The following is a 19,069-nucleotide window of genomic DNA, read 5'->3' as shown; positions in this document are numbered from 1 at the left end:
TGACGCAGATTACTCCTGAGACGGTTAACTCATTAAAAACCATTATTTCGACTGTTTTATCCATAATTTACGTAACCGATCGAGACACGAGGACTTCCCGGGGAGGTCACCAATCCTAGCTCTGCCATCACGCCAGAACACTTAACTTCATAGTTCTTATTGGGCTAGAGCAGTGCCGCGTGTTGTCCATCGTCGCCCGCTCCACACGTACTCGGGGGATATAAGAATAAACATCCCACTCAATGTCGGGTGCGATCATACTAGCAATAATTCACCGGATCCCATCAGAACTCCGAAGTTAAGCGTGCTGGGGCGAGAGCAGTACTAGGATGGGTGACCCCATGGGAAGCCCTCGTGTTGCACCCTTTTGATGTTTTTCTATTTTTGATTACTTGTTGACAGACGATTTTCGGCTCAAATCATCTGAATCTCGATCGGGATCAGATAAGACATGTGAAATCAACGTAGCTCGGGCACTGCCAGATTTGGACAAAATTGTAGCTTAATTTGATTGTAAACGGGAAAAGGAACGAATCATTACTCCGCAACGAGGTGGCGAGATTTTAGCCGTATTCTTTCTCTAAAACCCTCTAATTTGCGATTTTTCGATTTTGTTAAGCTTCCGTTTCCTCGAGAAATCCGCTTAGGAAGTTTGAAATTCGATTCCAGTTCCATTTTATCGTATCCCAGGCATAATAATAGCTTTACATTCGCTATTTTCTTCTTCTTATTTTTTTTCTGTTTTCTGGGAACATTTAGCGATTTTTAGTGTCGTGAGCCGGTTCTGTGCGGAAGAGTATGACGCAGATTACTTCGGAGATGGTTAACTCATTAAAAACAATTATTTCGACTGTTGTATCCATAATTTACTTAAACGGTCGCGACATGAGGACTTCCCAGGGAGGTCACCCATCTAAGCTCTGCCATCGCGCCAGAACGCATAACTTCATGGTTCTGATTGGGCGAGAGCAGTGCCGCGTGTTGTCCATCGCCGTCCGCTCCACACGTACTCGAGGATATAAGAATAAAAATCCCACTCAATGTCGGGTGCGATCATACCAGCACTAATGCACCGGATCCCATCAAAACTCCGAAGTTAAGCGTGCTTGGGCGAGAGCAGTACTAGGATGGGTGGCCCCCTGGGAAGTCCTCGTGTGAAATCAACGTAGCTCGGGCATTGCCGGATTTGGACAAAATTGTAGCCTAATTTAATTATAAACGGGCAAACGAACGAGATTCATTCCTCCGCAATGAGATGGCGTGATTTTAGCCGAATTTCTTCTCGAAGACTCTCTAATTTACGATTTTCCGCTCCTGTTAAGCTTTCGTTTCCTCGAGATATCCGCTTAGGAAGTCCGAAATTTGATTCCGGTTCCTTTTTATCGTAACCCAAACGTAATAATAGCTTTACATTCGCTATTTTCTTCTTCTTATTTTTTTCTATTTTATGGGAACATTTAGCAATTTTTGTTGTCGTGAGCCGGTTCTGAGCAGAAGGGTATTACGACGATTACTCCGGAGACGGTTAACTCATTAAAAACAATTATTTCGACTGTTTTATCCATAATGTACGACTGACACGAGGACTTCCCAGGGAGGTCACCCATCCTAGCTCTCCCATCGCGCTAGAACGCTAAACTTCAAGGTTCTGATTGGGCGAGAGCAGTGCCGCCTGTTGTCCATCGCCGCCCGCTCCACACGTACTCGAAGGATATAAGAATAAACATCCCACTAAATGTCGGGTGCGATCATACCAGCACTAATGCACCGGATCCCATCAGAACTCCGAAGTAAAGCGTGCTTGGGCGAGAGCAGTACTAGGATGGGTGACTCCCTGGGAAGTCCTCGTGTTGCACCCCTTTTCGTGTTTTTTTATTTTTGATTACTTGTTGACAGACGATTTTCGGCTCAAATCATCTGAATCTCGATCGGGATCAGATAAGACATGTGAAATCAACGTAGCTCGGGCACTGCCAGATTTGGACAAAATTGTAGCTTAATTTGATTGTAAACGGGAAAAGGAACGAATCATTACTCCGCAACGAGGTGGCGAGATTTTAGCCGTATTCTTTCTCTAAAACCCTCTAATTTGCGATTTTTCGATTTTGTTAAGCTTCCGTTTCCTCGAGAAATCCGCTTAGGAAGTTTGAAATTCGATTCCAGTTCCATTTTATCGTATCCCAGGCATAATAATAGCTTTACATTCGCTATTTTCTTCTTCTTATTTTTTTTCTGTTTTCTGGGAACATTTAGCGATTTTTAGTGTCGTGACCCGGTTCTGTGCGGAAGAGTATGACGCAGATTACTTCGGAGATGGTTAACTCATTAAAAACAATTATTTCGACTGTTGTATCCATAATTTACTTAAACGGTCGCGACATGAGGACTTCCCAGGGAGGTCACCCATCTTAGCTCTGCCATCGCGCCAGAACGCATAACTTCATGGTTCTGATTGGGCGAGAGCAGTGCCGCGTGTTGTCCATCGCCGTCCGCTCCACACGTACTCGAGGATATAAGAATAAAAATCCCACTCAATGTCGGGTGCGATCATACCAGCACTAATGCACCGGATCCCATCAAAACTCCGAAGTTAAGCGTGCTTGGGCGAGAGCAGTACTAGGATGGGTGGCCCCCTGGGAAGTCCTCGTGTGAAATCAACGTAGCTCGGGCATTGCCGGATTTGGACAAAATTGTAGCCTAATTTAATTATAAACGGGCAAACGAACGAGATTCATTCCTCCGCAATGAGATGGCGTGATTTTAGCCGAATTTCTTCTCGAAGACTCTCTAATTTACGATTTTCCGCTCCTGTTAAGCTTTCGTTTCCTCGAGATATCCGCTTAGGAAGTCCGAAATTTGATTCCGGTTCCTTTTTATCGTAACCCAAACGTAATAATAGCTTTACATTCGCTATTTTCTTCTTCTTATTTTTTTCTATTTTATGGGAACATTTAGCAATTTTTGTTGTCGTGAGCCGGTTCTGAGCAGAAGGGTATTACGACGATTACTCCGGAGACGGTTAACTCATTAAAAACAATTATTTCGACTGTTTTATCCATAATGTACGACTGACACGAGGACTTCCCAGGGAGGTCACCCATCCTAGCTCTCCCATCGCGCTAGAACGCTAAACTTCAAGGTTCTGATTGGGCGAGAGCAGTGCCGCCTGTTGTCCATCGCCGCCCGCTCCACACGTACTCGAAGGATATAAGAATAAACATCCCACTAAATGTCGGGTGCGATCATACCAGCACTAATGCACCGGATCCCATCAGAACTCCGAAGTAAGCGTGCTTGGGCGAGAGCAGTACTAGGATGGGTGACTCCCTGGGAAGTCCTCGTGTTGCACCCCTTTTCGTGTTTTTTATTTTTGATTACTTGTTGACAGACGATTTTCGGCTCAAATCATCTGAATCTCGATCGGGATCAGATAAGACATGTGAAATCAACGTAGCTCGGGCACTGCCGGATTTGGACAAAATTGTAGCCTTATTTGATTGTAAACGGGCAAACGAACGAGACTCATTACTTCGCAATGAGCTGACGAGATTTTAGCGGAATTCCTTCTCTAAGACTCTCTAATTTGCGATTTTCCGCTTCTGTTAAGATTCCGTTTCTTCGAGAAATCCGCTTAGGAAGTTCGAAATTCGATTTCGGTTCCATTTTATCGTATCCAGGCATAATAACAGCTTTACGTTCGCTATTTTCTTCTTCTAATTTTTTTTTCTGTTTTCTGGGAACATTTAGCGATTTTTAGTGTCGTGAGCCGGTTCTGTGCGGAAAGGTATGACGCAGATTACTCCGGAGATGGTTAACTCATTAAAACAATTATTTCGACTATTTTATCCATAATTTCCGTAAAAAGTCGCGACACGAGGACTTCCTAGGGAGGTCACTCATCCTAGCTCTACCATCGCTCCAGAACGCTTAACTTCATGGTTCTGATTGAGCGAGAGCAGTGCCGCGTGTTGTCCATCGCTGCCCGCTCCACACGTACTCGAGGATATAAGAATAAAAATCCCACTCAATGTCAGGTGCGATCATACCAGCACTAATTCACCGGATCCAATCCGAACTCTGAAGTGAAGCGTGCTTGGGCGAGAGCGGTACTAGGATGGGTGACCCCTTGGGAAGTCCTCGTGTTGCACCGCTTTTCGTGTTTTTCTATTTTTGATTACTTGTTGACAGACGATTTCGTCTCAAATCATCTGAATCTCGATCGGGACCAGATAAGACTTGTGAAATCAACGTAGCTCGGGCACTGCCGGATTTGGACAAAATTGTATGCTAATTTGATTGTAAACGGGCAAACGAACGAGACTCATTACTCCGCAATGAGCTGGCGAGATTTTAGCGGAATTACTTCTCTAAGACTCTCTAATTTGCGATTTTCCGCTTCTGTTAAGCTTCCGTTTCCTCGAGAAATCCAATTAGGAATTCGAAATTCGATTTCGGTTCCATTTTATCGTATCCCAGGCATAATAACAGCTTTACATTCGCTATTTTATTCTTCTTATTTTTTTTTCTATTTTCTGGGAACATTTAGCGATTTTTATTGTCGTGAGCATGTTCTGTGCGGAAGGGTATTACTATGATTACTTCGGAAACTATTAACTCACTAAAAACAATTATTTCGACTGTTTTATCCATAATTCACGTAAACGGTCGCGACACGAGGACTTCCCAGGAAGGTCACCTATCCTAACTCTACCATCGCGCCAGAACGCTTAACTTCAACGTAGCTCGGGCACTGCCGGATTTGGACAAAATTGTAGGCTAATTTGATTGTAAACTGGCAAACGAACGAGACTCATTACTCCGCAATTAGCTGGCAAGATTTTAGCCGAATTTCTTGTCTAAGACCCTCTAATTTGCGATTTTCCGCTTCTGTTAAGCTTTCGTTTCCTCGAAAAATCCGCTTAGGAAGTTCGAAATTCGATTTCGGTTCCATTTTATCTTATCCCAGGTATAATAATAGCTTTACAATCGCTATTTTTTTCTTCTTAATTTTTTTTCTATTTTCTGGAAATATTTATCGATTTTTGTTGTCGTGAGCCGGTTCTGAGCGAAAGGGTATGACGCGGATTACTCCAGAGACGGTTAACTCATTAAAAACAATTATTTCGACTATTTTATCCATAATTTACGTAAACGGTCGCGACACGAGGACTTCCAAGGGAGGTCACCCATCCTAGCTCTGCCATCGCGCCGGAACGCTTAACTTCATGGTTCTGTTGGGCGAGAGCAGTGCCGCGTGTTGTCCATCGCCGCCCGCTCCACACGTACTCGAGGGATATAAGAATAAACATCCCACTCAATGTCGGGTGCGATCATATCACCAGTAATGCACCGGATCCCATAAGAACTCCGAAGTTAAGCGTGCTTGGGCGAGAGCAGTATGGGTGACCCCATGGGAAGTCCTCGAGTTGCACCCCTTTTCATGTATTTCTATTTTTGATTACTTGTTGAAAGTCGATTTTCGGCTCAAATCTTCCGAATCTCGATCGGGAGAAGATAAGACTTGTGAAATCAACGTAGCTCGGGCATTGCCGGATTTGGATAAAATTGTAGGCTAATTTGATTGTAAACGGGCAAACGAACGAGATTGGTTACTCCGAAAAGAGCTGGCGAGATTTTCCGCTTATGTTAAGCTTCCTTTTCCTCGAGAAATCCGTTAAGGAAGTCCGAAATTCGATTCCGGTTCCATTTTATCGTATCCCAAGCATAATAATAGCTTTACATTCGTTATTTTCTTATTCTTATTTTTTTTTCTATTTTCTTGGAACATTTAGAGATTTTTGTTGTCGTGAGTTGGTTCTGTGCGGAAGGGTATGACGCAAATTACTCCTGAGACGGTTAACTCATTGAAAACAATTATTTCGACTGTTTTAGCCATAAATTACATAAACGATCGCGACACGAGGACTTCCCAGGGATGTCACCCATCCTGGCTCAGCCATCGCGCCAGAACGCATAACTTCATTGTTCTGATTGGGCGAGAACAGTGCCGCGTGTTGTCCATCGCCGCCCGCTCCACATGTACTCGAGGGATATAAGAATAAACATCCCACTCAAAGTCGGGTGCGATCATACCAGCAATAATACACCGGATCCCATTAGAACTCCGAAATTAAGCGTGCTTGGGCGAGACCAGTACTAAGATGGGTGACCCCCTGGGAAGTCCTCGTGTTTTGCACCCTTTTTCGTGTTTTTTTATTTTTGATTACTTGTTGACAGACGATTTTCGGTTCAAATCATCTGAATCTCGATCAGGACCAGAGAAGACATGTGAAATCAACGTAGCTCAGGCACTGCCGGATTTGGACAAAATTGTAGGCTAATTTGAGTGTAAACGGGCAAACGAACGAGACTCATTCCTCCGCAATGAGCTGACGAGATTTTAGCCGAATACTTTCTCTAAGACCCTCTAATTTGCGATTTTCCGCTTCTGTTAAGCTTCCGTTTCCTCGAGAAATCCACTTACGAAGTCTAAAATTCGATTCTGGTTTCATTTTATCGTATCCCAGGCATAATAATAGCTTTAGATTCGTTATTTTCTTATTCTTATTTTTTTCTATTTTCTGGGAACATTTAGCGATTTTTGTTGTCGTGAGCCGGTTATGTGCAAAGTGTATGATGCGGATTACTCCGGAGACGGTTAACTCATCAAAAACAATTATTTCGACTGTTTTAACCATAATTTACGTAAATGGTCGCGACACGAGGACTTCCCAGGGAGGTCACCCATCCTAGCTCTGCCATCGCGCCAGAACGCTTAACTTCATTGTTCTGATTGGGCGAGAGCAGTGCAGCGTGTTGTCCATCGCCGCCCGCTCCACACGTACTCGAGGGATATAAGAATAAATATCTCACTCAATGTCGGTTGCGATAATACCAGCACTAATACAACGGCTCCCATCAGAACTCCAAAGTTAAGCGTGCTTGGGCAAGAGTAGTACTAGGATGGGTGACCTCCTGTGACCCCTTCTCGTGTTTTTCTATTTTTGATTACTGTTTGACAGACAATTTTCGGCTTAAATAATCTGACTCTCGATCAGGACCAGATAAGACGTGAAATCAACGTAGCTCGGGTACTTTCCGGATTTGGAAAAAATTGTTTCCTAATTTGATTGAAAACGGGCAAACGAACGAGACTCATTCCTCCGCAATGAGCTGACGAGATTTTAGCCGAATTCCTACTCTAAGACCCTCTAATTTGCGATTTTCCGCTTCTGTTAAGCTTCTGTTTCCTCGAGAAATCCGCTTAGGAAGTCCGAAATTCAATTTCGATTTCATTTTATCGTATCTCAAGCATAATAATAGCTTTACATTTGCTATTTTCTTCTTCTTATTTTTTTTTCTATTTTCTGTGGAACATTTATCGATTTTTGTTGTCGTGATCCGGTTCTGTGCGGAAAGGTATGACGCAGATTACTCTGGAGACGGTTAACTCATTAAAAACAATTATTTCGACTGTTTTAGCCATAATTTCCGTAAACGGTCGCGACACGGGGACTTCCCATGGAGGTCACCCATCCTTACTTTGCCATCGCGCCAGAACGCTTAACTTCATGGTTCTGATTGGGCGAGAGTAGTGCCGCGTGTTGTCCATCGCCGCCCGCTCCACACGTACTCGAGGGATATAAGAATAAACATCTCACTCAATGTCGGGTGCGATCATACCAGCACTAATGCACCGGATCCCACCAGAACTCCGAATTTAAGCGTGCTTGGGCGAGAGGAGTACTAGGATTGGTGACCCCCTGGGAAGTTCTCGTGTGGCACCCATTTTCGTGTTTTCCTATTTTTGATTACTTGTTGACAGACGATTTTCGGCTCAAATCATCTGAATCTCGATCGGGACCAGATAAGACATGTGAAATCAACGTGGCTCGGGCACTGCCGGATTTGGACAAAATTGTAGGCTAATATGATTGTAAACGGGCAAACGAACGAGACTCATTACTACGCAATAAGCTGACGAGATTTTAGCCGAATTCCTTATCTAAGACCCTTTAATTTGTGATTTTCCGCTTCTGTTAAGCTTCCGTTTCCTCTAGAAATCCGCTAAGGAAGTTCGAAATTCGATTCCGGTTCCATTTTATCGTGTCCCAGGCATAATAATAGCTTTACATTTGCTATTTCCTTCTTCTTATTTTTTTTCTATTTTCTTGGAACATTTAGCGATTTTTGTTGTCGTGAGCCGGTTCTGTGCGGAAGGGTACAACGCAGATTACTCTGCAGACGGTTAACTCATTAAAAACAATTATTTCGACTGTTTTAGCCATAGTTTCCATAAACGATAGCGACACGAGGACTTCCCAGGGAGGTCACCCATCCTAGCTCTGCCATCGCGTCAGAACGCTTGACTTCATGGTTCTGATTGGGCGAGAGCAGTGCCGCGTGTTGTCCATCGCCGCCCGCTCCACAAGTACTCGAGAGATATATGAATAAACATCCCACTCAATGTCAGGTGCGATCATACCAGCACTAATGCACCGGATCCCATCAGAACTCGGAAGTTAAGCGTGCTTGGGCGTGAGCAGTACTAGGATGGGTGACCCCCATGGAAGTCCTTGTGTTGCACCCCTTTTCGTGTTTTTCTATTTTTTATTACTTATTGACAGACCATTTTCGGCTCAAATCATCTGAATCTCGATCGGGACCAGATAAGACATGTGAAATCAACGTAGCTCGGGCACTGCCGGATTTGTACAAAATTGCAGGCTAATTTGATTGCAAACGGGCAAACGGACGAGATTCATTAATACGCAAAGAGCTGGCGAGATTTTAGCTAAATTCTTTCTCTAAGACCCTCTAATTTGCGATTTACCGCTTCTGTTAAGCTTCCGTTTCCTTGAGAAATCCGCTTAGGAAGTTCGAAATTCGATTCTGGTTCCATTTTATCGTATCCCAGGAATAATAATAGCTTTACATTCGCTGTTTTCTTCTTTTTATTTTTTTCTATTTTCTGGGTACATTTAGCGATTTTTGTTGTCGTGAGCCGGTTTTGTGCGGAATGGTACGACGCAGATTACTCCGGAGACGGTTAACTCATTAAAAACAATTATTTCGACTGTTTTAGCCATAATTTCTGTAAACGGTCGCGACACGAGAACTTCCCAGGGAGGTCACCCATCCTAGCTCTGCCATCGCGCCAGAACGCTTAACTTCATGGTTCAGATTGGGCAAGAGCAGTGCCGCGTGTTGTCCATCGCCGCCCGCTCCACACGTACTCGAGGGATATAAGAATAAACATCCCACTTAATGTCGGGTGCGATCATACAAGCACTAATGCACCGGATCCCATCAGAACTCGGAAGTTAAGCGTGCATGTGAGAGAGCAGTACTAGGATGGGTGACCCCATGGGAAGTACTCGTGTCGTGTTTTTCTATTTTTTATTACTTGTTAACAGAACATTTTCGGCTCAAATCATCTGAATCTCGATCGGGACCAGATAAGACATGTGAATCAACGTAGCTCGGGCACTGCTGGATTTGGACAAAATTGCAGGCTAATTTGATTTGCAAACGGGCAAACAGACGAGACTCATTACTCCGCAAAGATCTGGCAAGATTTTAGCTAAATTCCTTCCTTAAGACCCTCTAATTTGCGATTTACCGCTTTTGTTAAGCTTCCGTTTCCTCTAGAAATCCGCTTAGGAAGTTCGAAATTCGATTTCGATTCCATTTTATCGTTTCCCAGACATAATAATAGCTTTACATTCGCTATTTTCTTCTTCCTATTTTTTTTTCTATTTTCTGTGGAACATTTATCGATTTTTGTTGTCGTGATCCGGTTCTGTGCGGAAAGGTATGACGCAGATTACTCTTGAGACGGTTATCTCATTAAAAACAATTATTTCGACTGTTTTAGCCATAATTTCCGTAAACGGTCGCGACACGAGGAATTTCCCAGGGAGGTCACCCTTCCTAGCTCTGCCATCACGCCAGAACGCTTGACTTCAAGGTTTTGATTGGGCGAGAGCAGTGCAGCGTGTTGTCCATCGCCGCCCGATCCACACGTAGTCGAGGGATATAAGAATAAACATCTCACGAAATGTCGGGTGCGATCATTTAGTACTAATGCATCGGATCCTACAAAACTCGGAAGTTAAGCGTGCTTGGGAGAGAGCAGTACTAGGATGGGTGACCCCCTGGGAAGTCCTTTCGTCGTATTTTTCTATTTTTTATTACTTGTTAACAAGACATTTTCGGCTCAAATCATCTGAATCTCGATCGGGACCAGATAAGACATGTGAATCAACGTTGCTCGGGCACTGCCGGATTTGTACAAAATTGCAGGCTAATTTGATTGCAAACGGGCAAACGGACGAGACTCATTACCTCGCAAAGAGCTGGCGAGATTTTAGCTAAATTCTTTCTCTAAGACCCTCTAATTTTCGATTTACCGCTTCTGTTAAGCTTCCGTTTTCTCGTGAAATCCGCTTAGGAAGTTCGAAATTCGATTCCGGTTCTATTTTATCGTGTCCCAGGCATAATAATAGCTTTACATTCGCTATTTCCTTCTTCTTATTTTTTTTCTATTTTCTGGGAACATTTAGCGATTTTTGTTGTCGTGAGCCGATTCTGTGCGGAAGGGTACGACGCAGATTACTATGCAGACAGTTACCTCATTAAAAACAATTATTTCGACTGTTTTAGCCTTAGTTTCCATAAACGATCGCGACACGAGGACTTCCCAGGGAGGTCACCCATCCTAGCTCTGTCATCGCGTCAGAACGCTTAACTTCATGGTTCTGATTGGGCGAGAGCAGTGCCGCGTGTTGTCCATCGCCGCCCGCTCCACAAGTACTCGAGGGATATAAGAATAAACATCCCACTCAATGTCAGGTGCGATCATACCAGCACTAATGCACCGGATCCCATTAGAACTCGGAAGTTAAGCGTGCTTGGGCGTGAGGAGTACTAGGGTGGGTGACCCCCAGGGAAGTCCTCGTGTTGCACCCCTTTTCGTGTTTTTCTATTTTTTATTACTTATTGACATACCATTTTCGGCTCAAATCATCTGAATCTCGATCGGGACCAGATAAGACATGTGAAATCAACGTAGCTCGGGCACTGCCGGATTTGGACAAAATTGTAGGCTAATTTTATTGTAAATGGGCAAACGGACGAGATTCATTAATACGCAAAGAGCTGGCGAGATTTTAGCTAAATTTCTTCTCTAAGACCCTCTAATTTGCGATTTACCGCTTCTGTTAAGCTTCCGTTTCCTTGAGAAATCCGCTTAGGAAGTTCGAAATTCGATTCCGGTTCCATTTTATCATATCCCAGGAATAATAATAGCTTTACATTCGCTGTTTTCTTCTTTTTATTTTTTTCTATTTTCTGGGAACATTAAGCGATTTTTGTTGTTGTGAGCCGGTTTTGTGCGGAAAGGTATGACGCAGATTACTCCGGAGACGGTTAACTCATTAAAAACAATTATTTCGACTGTTTTAGCCATAATTTCCGTAAACGGTCGCGACACGAGGACTTCCCAGGGAGGTCACCCACCCTAGCTCTGCCATCGCGCCAGAACGCTTAACTTCATGGTTCTGATTGGGCGAGAGCAGTGCCGCGTGTTGTCCATCGCCGCCCGCTCCACACGTACTCGAGAGATATAAGAATAAACATCCCACTCAATGTCGGGTGCGATCATACCGGCACTAATGCACCGGATCCCATCAGAACTCGGAAGTTAAGCGTGCATGTGAGAGAGCAGTACTAGGATGGGTGACCCCTGGGAAGTCCTCGTGTCGTGTTTTTCTATTTTTTATTACTTGTTAACAGAACATTTTCGGCTCAAATCATCTGAATCTCGATCGGGACCAAATAAGACATGTGAATCAACGTAGCTCGGGCACTGCCGGATTTGGACAAAATTGGAGGCTAATTTGATTGCAAACGGACGAGACTCATTACTCCGCAAAGAGCTTGCGAGATTTTAGCTAAATTCCTTCTCTAAGACCCTCTAATTTGCGATTTACCGCTTCTGTTAAGCCTCCGTTTCCTCGAGAAATCCGCTTAGGAAGTTTGAAATTCGATTTCGGTTCCATTTTATCGTTTCCCAAGAATAATAATAGCTTTACATTCGCTATTTTCTTCTTCTTATTTTTTTTTCTATTTTCTGTGGAACATTTATCGATTTTTGTTGTCGTGATCCGGTTCTGTGCGGAAAGGTATGACGCAGATTACTCTGGAGACGGTTAACTCATTAAAAACAATTATTTCGACTGTTTTAGCCATAATTTCAGTAAACGGTCGCGACATGAGGACTTCCCAGGGAGGTCACCCTTCCTAGCTCTGCCATCGCGCCAGAACGCTTAACTTCAAGGTTTTGATTGGGCGAGAGCAGTGCCGCGTGTTGTCCATCACCGCCCGATCCACACGTAGTCGAGGGATATAAGAATAAACATCTCACTCAATGTCGGGTGCGATCATTTAGTACTAATGCATCGGATCCTACAGAACTCGGAAGTTAAGCATGCTTGGGAAAGAGCAGTACTAGGATGGGTGACCCCCTGGAAAGTCCTTGTGTCGTGTATTTCTATTTTTTATTACTTGTTAACAAGACATTTTCGGCTCAAATCATCTGAATCTCGATCGTGACCAGATAAGACATGTGAATCAACGTAGCTCGGGCACTGCCGGATTTGTACAAAATTGCAGGCTAATTTGATTGCAAACGGGCAAACGGACGAGACTCATTACTCCGCAAAGAGCTGGCGATATTTTAGCTAAATTCCTTCTCTAAGACCCTCTAATTTTCGATTTACCGCTTCTGTTAAGCTTCCGTTTTCTCGTGAAATCCGCTTAGGAAGTTCGAAATTCGATTCTGGTTCTATTTTATCGTGTCCCAGGCATAATAATAGCTTTACATTCGCTATTTTCTTCTTCTTATTTTTTTTTATTTTCTGGGAACATTTAGCGATTTTTGTTGTCGTGAGCCGGTTCTGTGCGGAAGGGTACGACGCAGATTACTCTACAGACGGTTAACTCATTAAAAACAATTATTTCGACTGTTTTAGCCTTAGTTTCCATAAACGATCGCGACACGAGGACTTCCCAGGGAGGTCACCCATCCTAGCTCTGTCATCGCGTCAGAACGCTTAACTTCATGGTTCTGATTGGGCGAGAGCAGTGCCGCGTGTTGTCCATCGCCGCCCGCTCCACAAGTACTCGAGGGATATAAGAATAAACATCCCACTCAATGTCAGGTGCGATCATACCAGCACTAATGCACCGGATCCCATCAGAACTCGGAAGTTAAGCGTGCTTGGGCGTGAGGAGTACTAGGATGAGTGACCCCCAGGGAAGTCCTCGTGTTGCACCTCTTTTCGTGTTTTTCTATTTTTTATTACTTATTGACATACCATTTTCGGCTCAAATCATCTGAATCTCGATCGGGACCAAATAAGACATGTGAAATCAACGTAGCTCGGGCACTGCCGGATTTGGACAAAATTGTAGGCAAATTTTATTGTAAACGGGCAAACGGACGAGACTCATTAATACGCAAAGAGCTGGCGAGATTTTAGCTAAATTTCTTCTCTAAGACCCTCTAATTTGCGATTTACCGCTTCTGTTAAGCTTCCGTTTCCTCTAGAAATCCGCTTAGGAAGTTCGAAATTCGATTTCGATTCCATTTTATCGTTTCCCAGGCATAATAATAGCTTTACATTCGCTATTTTCTTCTTCCTATTTTTTTTTCTATTTTCTGTGGAACATTTATCGATTTTTGTTGTCGTGATCCGGTTCTGTGCGGAAAGGTATGACGTAGATTACTCTAGAGACGGTTAACTCATTAAAAACAATTATTTCGACTGTTTTAGCCATAATTTCCGTAAACGGTCGCGACATGAGGACTTCCCAGGGAGGTCACCCTTCCTAGCTCTGCCATCGCGCCAGAACGCTTAACTTCAAGGTTTCGATTGGGCGAGAGCAGTGCCGCGTGTTGTCCATCGCCGCCCGATCCACACGTAGTCGAGGGATATAAGAATAAACATCTCACTCAATGTCGGGTGCGATCATTTAGTACTAATGCATCGGATCCTACAGAACTCGGAAGTTAAGCGTGCTTGGGAGAGAGCAGTACTAGGATGGGTGACCCCCTGGGAAGTCCTTGTGTCGTGTTTTTCTATTTTTTATTACTTGTTAACAAGACATTTTCGGCTCAAATCATCTAAATCTCGATCGGGACCAGATAAGACATGTGAATCAACGTAGCTCGGGCACTGCCGGATTTGTACAAAATTGCAGGCTAATTTGATTGCAAACGGGCAAACGGACGAGACTCATTACTCCGCAAAGAGCTGGCGAGATTTTAGCTAAATTCATTCTTTAAGACCCTCTAATTTTCGATTTACCGCTTCTCTTAAGCTTCTGTTTTCTCGTGAAATCCGCTTAGGAAGTTCGAAATTCGATTCCGATTCTATTTTATCGTGTCCCAGGCATAATAATAGTTTTACATTCGCTATTTCCTTCTTCTTATTTTTTTTCTATTTTCTGGGAACATTTAGCGATTTTTGTTGTCTTGAGCCGGTTCTGTGCGGAAGGGTACGACGCAGATTACTCTGCAGACGGTTAACTCATTAAAAACAATTATTTCGACTGTTTTAACCTTAGTTTCCATAAACGATCGCGACACGAGGACTTCCCAGGGAGGTCACCCATCCTAGCTCTGTCATCGCGTCAGAACGCTTAACTTCATGGTTCTGATTGGGTGAGAGCAGTGCCGCGTGTTGTCCATCGCCGCCGGCTCCACAAGTACTCGAGGGATATAAGAATAAACATCCCACTCAATGTCAGGTGCGATCATACCAGCACTAATGCACCGGATCCCATCAGAACTCGGAAGTTAAGCGTGCTTGGGCGTGAGGAGTACTAGGATGGGTGACCCCCAGAGAAGTCCTCGTGTTGCACCCCTTTTCGTGTTTTTCTATTTTTTATTACTTATTGACATACCATTTTCGGCTCAAATCATCTGAATCTCGATCGAGACCAGATAAGACATGTGAAATCAACGTAGCTCGGGCACTGCCGGATTTGGACAAAATTGTAGGCTAATTTTATTGTAAACTGGCAAACGGACGAGACTCATTAATACGCAAAGAGCTGGCGAGATTTTAGCTAAATTTCTTCTCTAAGACCCTCTAATTTGCGATTTACCGATTCTGTTAAGCTTCCGTTTCCTTGATAAATCCGCTTAGGAAGTTCGAAATTCGATTCCGGTTCCATTTTATCATATCCCCGGAATAATAATAGCTTTACATTCGCTGTTTTCTTCTTTTTATTTTTTTCTATTTTCTGGGAACATTAAGCGATTTTTGTTGTTGTGAGCCGGTTTTGTGCGGAAAGGTATGACGCAGATAACTCCGGAGACGGTTAACTCATTAAAAACAATTATTTCGACTGTTTTAGCCATAATTTCCGTAAACGGTCGCGACACGAGGACTTCCCAGGGAGGTCACCCATCCTAGCTCTGCCATCGCGCCAGAACGCTTAACTTCATTGTTTTGATTGGGCGAGAGCAGTGCCGCGTGTTGTCCATCGCCGCCCGCTCCACACGTACTCGAGGGATATAAGAATAAACATCCCACTCAATGTCGGGTGCGATCATACCAGCACTAATGCACCGGATCCCATCAGAACTCGGAAGTTAAGTGTGCATGTGAGAGAGTAGTACTAGGATGGGTGACCCCTGGGAAGTCCTCGTGTCGTGTTTTTCTATTTTTTATTACTTGTTAACAGAACATTTTCGGCTCAAATCATCTGAATCTCGATCGGGACCAAATAAGACATGTGAATCAACGTAGCTCGGGCACTGCCGGATTTGGACAAAATTGGAGGCTAATTTGATTGCAAACGGACGAGACTCATTACTCCGCAAAGAGCTGGCGAGATTTTAGCTAAATTCCTTCTCTAAGACCCTCTAATTTGCGATTTACCGCTTCTGTTAAGCCTCCGTTTCCTCGAGAAATCTGCTTAGGAAGTTCGAAATTCGATTTCGGTTCCATTTTATCGTTTCCCAGGCATAATAATAGCTTTACATTCGCTATTTTCTTCTTCTTATTTTTTTTTCTATTTTCTGTGGAACATTTATCGATTTTTGTTGTCGAGATCCGGTTCTGTGCGGAAAGGTATGACGCAGATTACTCTTGAGACGGTTAACTCATTAAAAACAATTATTTTGACTGTTTTAGCCATAATTTCCGTAAACGGTCGCGACACGAGGACTTCCCAGGGAGGTCACCCTTCCTAGCTCTGCCATCGCGCCAGAACGCTTAACTTCAAGGTTTTGATTCGGCGAGAGCAGTGCCGCGTGTTGTCCATCGCCGCCCGCTCCACACGTACTCGAGGGATATAAGAATAAACATCTCACTCAATGTTCGGTTCGATCATACCAGCACTAATGCACCGGATCCCATCAGAACTCGGAAGTTAAGCGTGCTTGGGAGAGAGCAGTACTAGGATGAGTGACCCCCTGGGAAGTCCTCGTGCTGTGTTTTTCTATTTTTTATTACTTGTTAACAGAACATTTTCGGCTCAAATCATCTGAATCTCGATCGGGACCAGATAAGACATGTGAATCAACGTAGCTCGGGCACTGCCAGGGACGGTTAACTCATTAAAAACAATTATTTCGACTGTTTTAGCCATAATTTTCGCAAACGGTCGCGATACGAGGACTTCTCAGGGGGGTCACCCATCCTAGCTCTGCCATCGCGCCAGAACGCTTAACTTCATGGTTCTGATTGGGCGAGAGCAGTGCCGCGTGTTGTCCATCGCCGCGTGCTCCACATGTTCTCGAGGGATATAAGAATAAACATCCCACTCAATGTCGGGTGCGATCATACCAACACTAATGCACCGGATCCCATCAGAACTCGGAAGTTAAGGTTGCTTGGGAAAGAGCAGTACTAAGATGGGTGACCCCCAGGGAAGTCCTCGTTTTGCACCCCTTTTCGTGTTTTTCTATTTTTTATTACTTGTTGACAGACCATTTTCAATTCAAACCATCTGAATCTTGATCGGGACCAGATAAGACAAGTGAAATCAACGTAGCTCGGGCACTGCCGGATTTGGACAAAATTGGAGGCTAATTATATTGTAAACGGGCAAACAGACGAGCCTCATTAATCCGCAAAGGGCTGGCGAGATTTTAGCTAAATTCCTTCTCTAAGACCCTCTAATTTGCGATTTACCGCTTCTGTTAAGCTTTCGTTTACTCGAGAAAACCGCTTAGGAAGTTCTAAATTCGATTCCGGTTCCATTTTATCGTATCCCAGGAATAATAATAGCTTTACATTCGCTGTTTTTTTCTTTTTTTATCTATTTTCTGGGAACATTTAGCGATTTTTGTTGTTGTGAGCCGGTTTTGTGCGGAAAGATAAACGCAGATTACTCCGGAGACGGTTAAGTCATTAAAAACAATTATTTCGACTGTTTTAGCCTTAATTTCCATAAACGGTAGCGACACGAGGACTTCTCAGGGAGGTCACCCATCATAGCTCTGTCATCGCGCCAGAACGCTTAACTTCATGGTTCTGATTGAGCGAGAGCAGTGCCGCGTGTTGTCCATCACCGCCCGCTCCACACGTACTCGAGGGATATAAGAATAATCATCCCACTCAATGTCGGGTGCGATCATACCAGCACTAATGCACCGGATCCCATCAGAACTTGGAAGTTAAGCGTGCTTGGGAGAGAGCAATACTAGGATTGGTGACGCACTGGGAAGTCATCGTGTCGTGTTTTTCCTTTTTTTATTACTTGTTGACAGACCATTTTGGGCTCAAATCATCTGAATCTCGATCGGGACCAGATAAGACATGTGAAATCAACGTAGCTCGGGCACTGCCGGATTTGGACAAAATTGTAGGCTAATTTGATTATAAACGGGCAAACAGACGAGACTCATTACTCCGCAAAGAGCTTGCGAGATTTTAGCTCAATTCCTTCTCTAAGACCCTCTAATTTGCGATTTACAGCTTCTGTTAAGCTTCCGTTTCCTCGAGAAATCCGCCTAGGAAGTTCGAAATTCGATTCCGATTTCATTTTATCGTGTCCTAGGCATAATAATAGCTTTACATTCGCTATTTTCTTCTTCTTATTTTTTTCTATTTTCTAGGAACATTTAGCGATTATTGTTGTCGTAAGCTGGTTCTGTGCGGAAGGGTATGACGCAGATTACTACGGAGACGGTTAACTCATTAAAAATAATTATTTCGACTGTTTTACCAATAATTTCCGTAACGCGACACGAGGACTTCTAAGGGAGATCACCCATCCTAGCTCTGCCAGCGAGTCAGAACACTTAACATCATGGTTCTGATTGGACGAGAGCAGTGCCGTGTGTTGTCCATCGCCGCCCGCTTCACACGTACTCGAGGGATATAAGAATAAACATCCCACTGAATGTTGGGTGCGATCATACCAGCACTAATGCACTGGATCCCATCAGAACTCCGAAGTTAAATGTGCTTGGGCGAGAGCAGTTCTAGGATGGGTGATCTCCTGGGAAGTCCTCGTGTTGCACCCTTTTTCGTGTTTTTCTATTTTTATTACTTGTTGCCAGACCATTTTCGGCTCAAATCATCTGAATCTCGATCGGGACAAGATAAGACATGTGAAATCAACGTAGCTCGGGCACTGCCGGATTTGGACAAAATTGTAGGCTAATTTGATTGTAAACGGGCAAACAGACGAGACTCATTACTCCGCAAAGAGTTGGCGAGATTTTAGCTAAATTTCTTCTCTAAGACCCTTTAATTTGCGATTTACCGCTTCTGTTAAGCTTCCGTTTCCTCGAGAAATCCGCTTATGAAGTTCGAAATTCGATTCCGGTTACATTTTATCGTGTCCCAGGCATAATAATAGCTTTACATTCTCTATTTCCTTCTTCTTATTTGTTTTTTCTATTTTGTGGGAATATTTATCGATTTTTGTTGTCGTGAGCCGGTTCTGTGCGGCAGGGTATGACGCAGATTACTCCGGAGACGGTTAACTCATTTAAAACAATTATTTCAACTGTTTTATCCTTAATTTACGTAAACGGTCGCGA

The 19,069-nt window shown here is 43.7% G+C and overlaps 13 non-coding genes and 8 pseudogenes across 13 annotated transcripts; all 21 read left to right on the top strand.

Annotated features, from left to right (window-relative positions):
• The first annotated feature begins 247 nt into the window (after positions 1 to 247).
• Positions 248 to 366, top strand: LOC142515372 (5S ribosomal RNA). The gene has a single exon (XR_012811222.1). It is a non-coding gene; the product is annotated as a 5S ribosomal RNA (ribosomal RNA).
• Positions 367 to 1,045: 679 nt separating this feature from the next.
• Positions 1,046 to 1,163, top strand: LOC142510351 (5S ribosomal RNA). Its single transcript, XR_012808468.1, has one exon. It is a non-coding gene; the product is annotated as a 5S ribosomal RNA (ribosomal RNA).
• Positions 1,164 to 1,740: 577 nt separating this feature from the next.
• Positions 1,741 to 1,859, top strand: LOC142512153 (5S ribosomal RNA). Its single transcript, XR_012808811.1, has one exon. It is a non-coding gene; the product is annotated as a 5S ribosomal RNA (ribosomal RNA).
• Positions 1,860 to 2,539: 680 nt separating this feature from the next.
• On the top strand, positions 2,540 to 2,657 carry LOC142510350 (5S ribosomal RNA). Its single transcript, XR_012808467.1, has one exon. It is a non-coding gene; the product is annotated as a 5S ribosomal RNA (ribosomal RNA).
• A 577-nt stretch (positions 2,658 to 3,234) lies between these two features.
• Positions 3,235 to 3,352, top strand: LOC142514827 (5S ribosomal RNA). Its single transcript, XR_012810704.1, has one exon. It is a non-coding gene; the product is annotated as a 5S ribosomal RNA (ribosomal RNA).
• A 680-nt stretch (positions 3,353 to 4,032) lies between these two features.
• On the top strand, positions 4,033 to 4,151 carry LOC142506956 (5S ribosomal RNA). The gene has a single exon (XR_012805226.1). It is a non-coding gene; the product is annotated as a 5S ribosomal RNA (ribosomal RNA).
• Positions 4,152 to 5,322: 1,171 nt separating this feature from the next.
• On the top strand, positions 5,323 to 5,435 carry LOC142512332 (5S ribosomal RNA; annotated as a pseudogene).
• Positions 5,436 to 6,079: 644 nt separating this feature from the next.
• LOC142507183 (5S ribosomal RNA) lies at positions 6,080 to 6,200 on the top strand. The gene has a single exon (XR_012805445.1). It is a non-coding gene; the product is annotated as a 5S ribosomal RNA (ribosomal RNA).
• A 681-nt stretch (positions 6,201 to 6,881) lies between these two features.
• LOC142512847 (5S ribosomal RNA) lies at positions 6,882 to 6,999 on the top strand (annotated as a pseudogene).
• Positions 7,000 to 7,669: 670 nt separating this feature from the next.
• LOC142507678 (5S ribosomal RNA) lies at positions 7,670 to 7,788 on the top strand. The gene has a single exon (XR_012805929.1). It is a non-coding gene; the product is annotated as a 5S ribosomal RNA (ribosomal RNA).
• Positions 7,789 to 8,471: 683 nt separating this feature from the next.
• Positions 8,472 to 8,590, top strand: LOC142516651 (5S ribosomal RNA). The gene has a single exon (XR_012812435.1). It is a non-coding gene; the product is annotated as a 5S ribosomal RNA (ribosomal RNA).
• Positions 8,591 to 9,272: 682 nt separating this feature from the next.
• Positions 9,273 to 9,391, top strand: LOC142512130 (5S ribosomal RNA; annotated as a pseudogene).
• Positions 9,392 to 10,852: 1,461 nt separating this feature from the next.
• LOC142515540 (5S ribosomal RNA) lies at positions 10,853 to 10,971 on the top strand. The gene has a single exon (XR_012811380.1). It is a non-coding gene; the product is annotated as a 5S ribosomal RNA (ribosomal RNA).
• Positions 10,972 to 11,653: 682 nt separating this feature from the next.
• LOC142511827 (5S ribosomal RNA) lies at positions 11,654 to 11,771 on the top strand (annotated as a pseudogene).
• Positions 11,772 to 13,221: 1,450 nt separating this feature from the next.
• LOC142516037 (5S ribosomal RNA) lies at positions 13,222 to 13,340 on the top strand. Its single transcript, XR_012811852.1, has one exon. It is a non-coding gene; the product is annotated as a 5S ribosomal RNA (ribosomal RNA).
• A 1,472-nt stretch (positions 13,341 to 14,812) lies between these two features.
• LOC142515185 (5S ribosomal RNA) lies at positions 14,813 to 14,931 on the top strand. Its single transcript, XR_012811042.1, has one exon. It is a non-coding gene; the product is annotated as a 5S ribosomal RNA (ribosomal RNA).
• A 682-nt stretch (positions 14,932 to 15,613) lies between these two features.
• On the top strand, positions 15,614 to 15,731 carry LOC142511732 (5S ribosomal RNA; annotated as a pseudogene).
• Positions 15,732 to 16,395: 664 nt separating this feature from the next.
• Positions 16,396 to 16,514, top strand: LOC142511663 (5S ribosomal RNA; annotated as a pseudogene).
• A 334-nt stretch (positions 16,515 to 16,848) lies between these two features.
• On the top strand, positions 16,849 to 16,967 carry LOC142511467 (5S ribosomal RNA; annotated as a pseudogene).
• Positions 16,968 to 17,644: 677 nt separating this feature from the next.
• LOC142512458 (5S ribosomal RNA) lies at positions 17,645 to 17,763 on the top strand (annotated as a pseudogene).
• A 665-nt stretch (positions 17,764 to 18,428) lies between these two features.
• LOC142515383 (5S ribosomal RNA) lies at positions 18,429 to 18,547 on the top strand. Its single transcript, XR_012811231.1, has one exon. It is a non-coding gene; the product is annotated as a 5S ribosomal RNA (ribosomal RNA).
• The last annotated feature ends 522 nt before the right edge of the window (positions 18,548 to 19,069 follow it).

This window comes from Primulina tabacum, chromosome 10 (genome assembly GCF_025594145.1).
Source record: "Primulina tabacum isolate GXHZ01 chromosome 10, ASM2559414v2, whole genome shotgun sequence".
NCBI lineage: Eukaryota > Viridiplantae > Streptophyta > Magnoliopsida > Lamiales > Gesneriaceae > Primulina > Primulina tabacum.
Note: the sequence above shows the minus strand (reverse complement) of the source record. Positions and strands in the feature narration are given on the sequence as shown.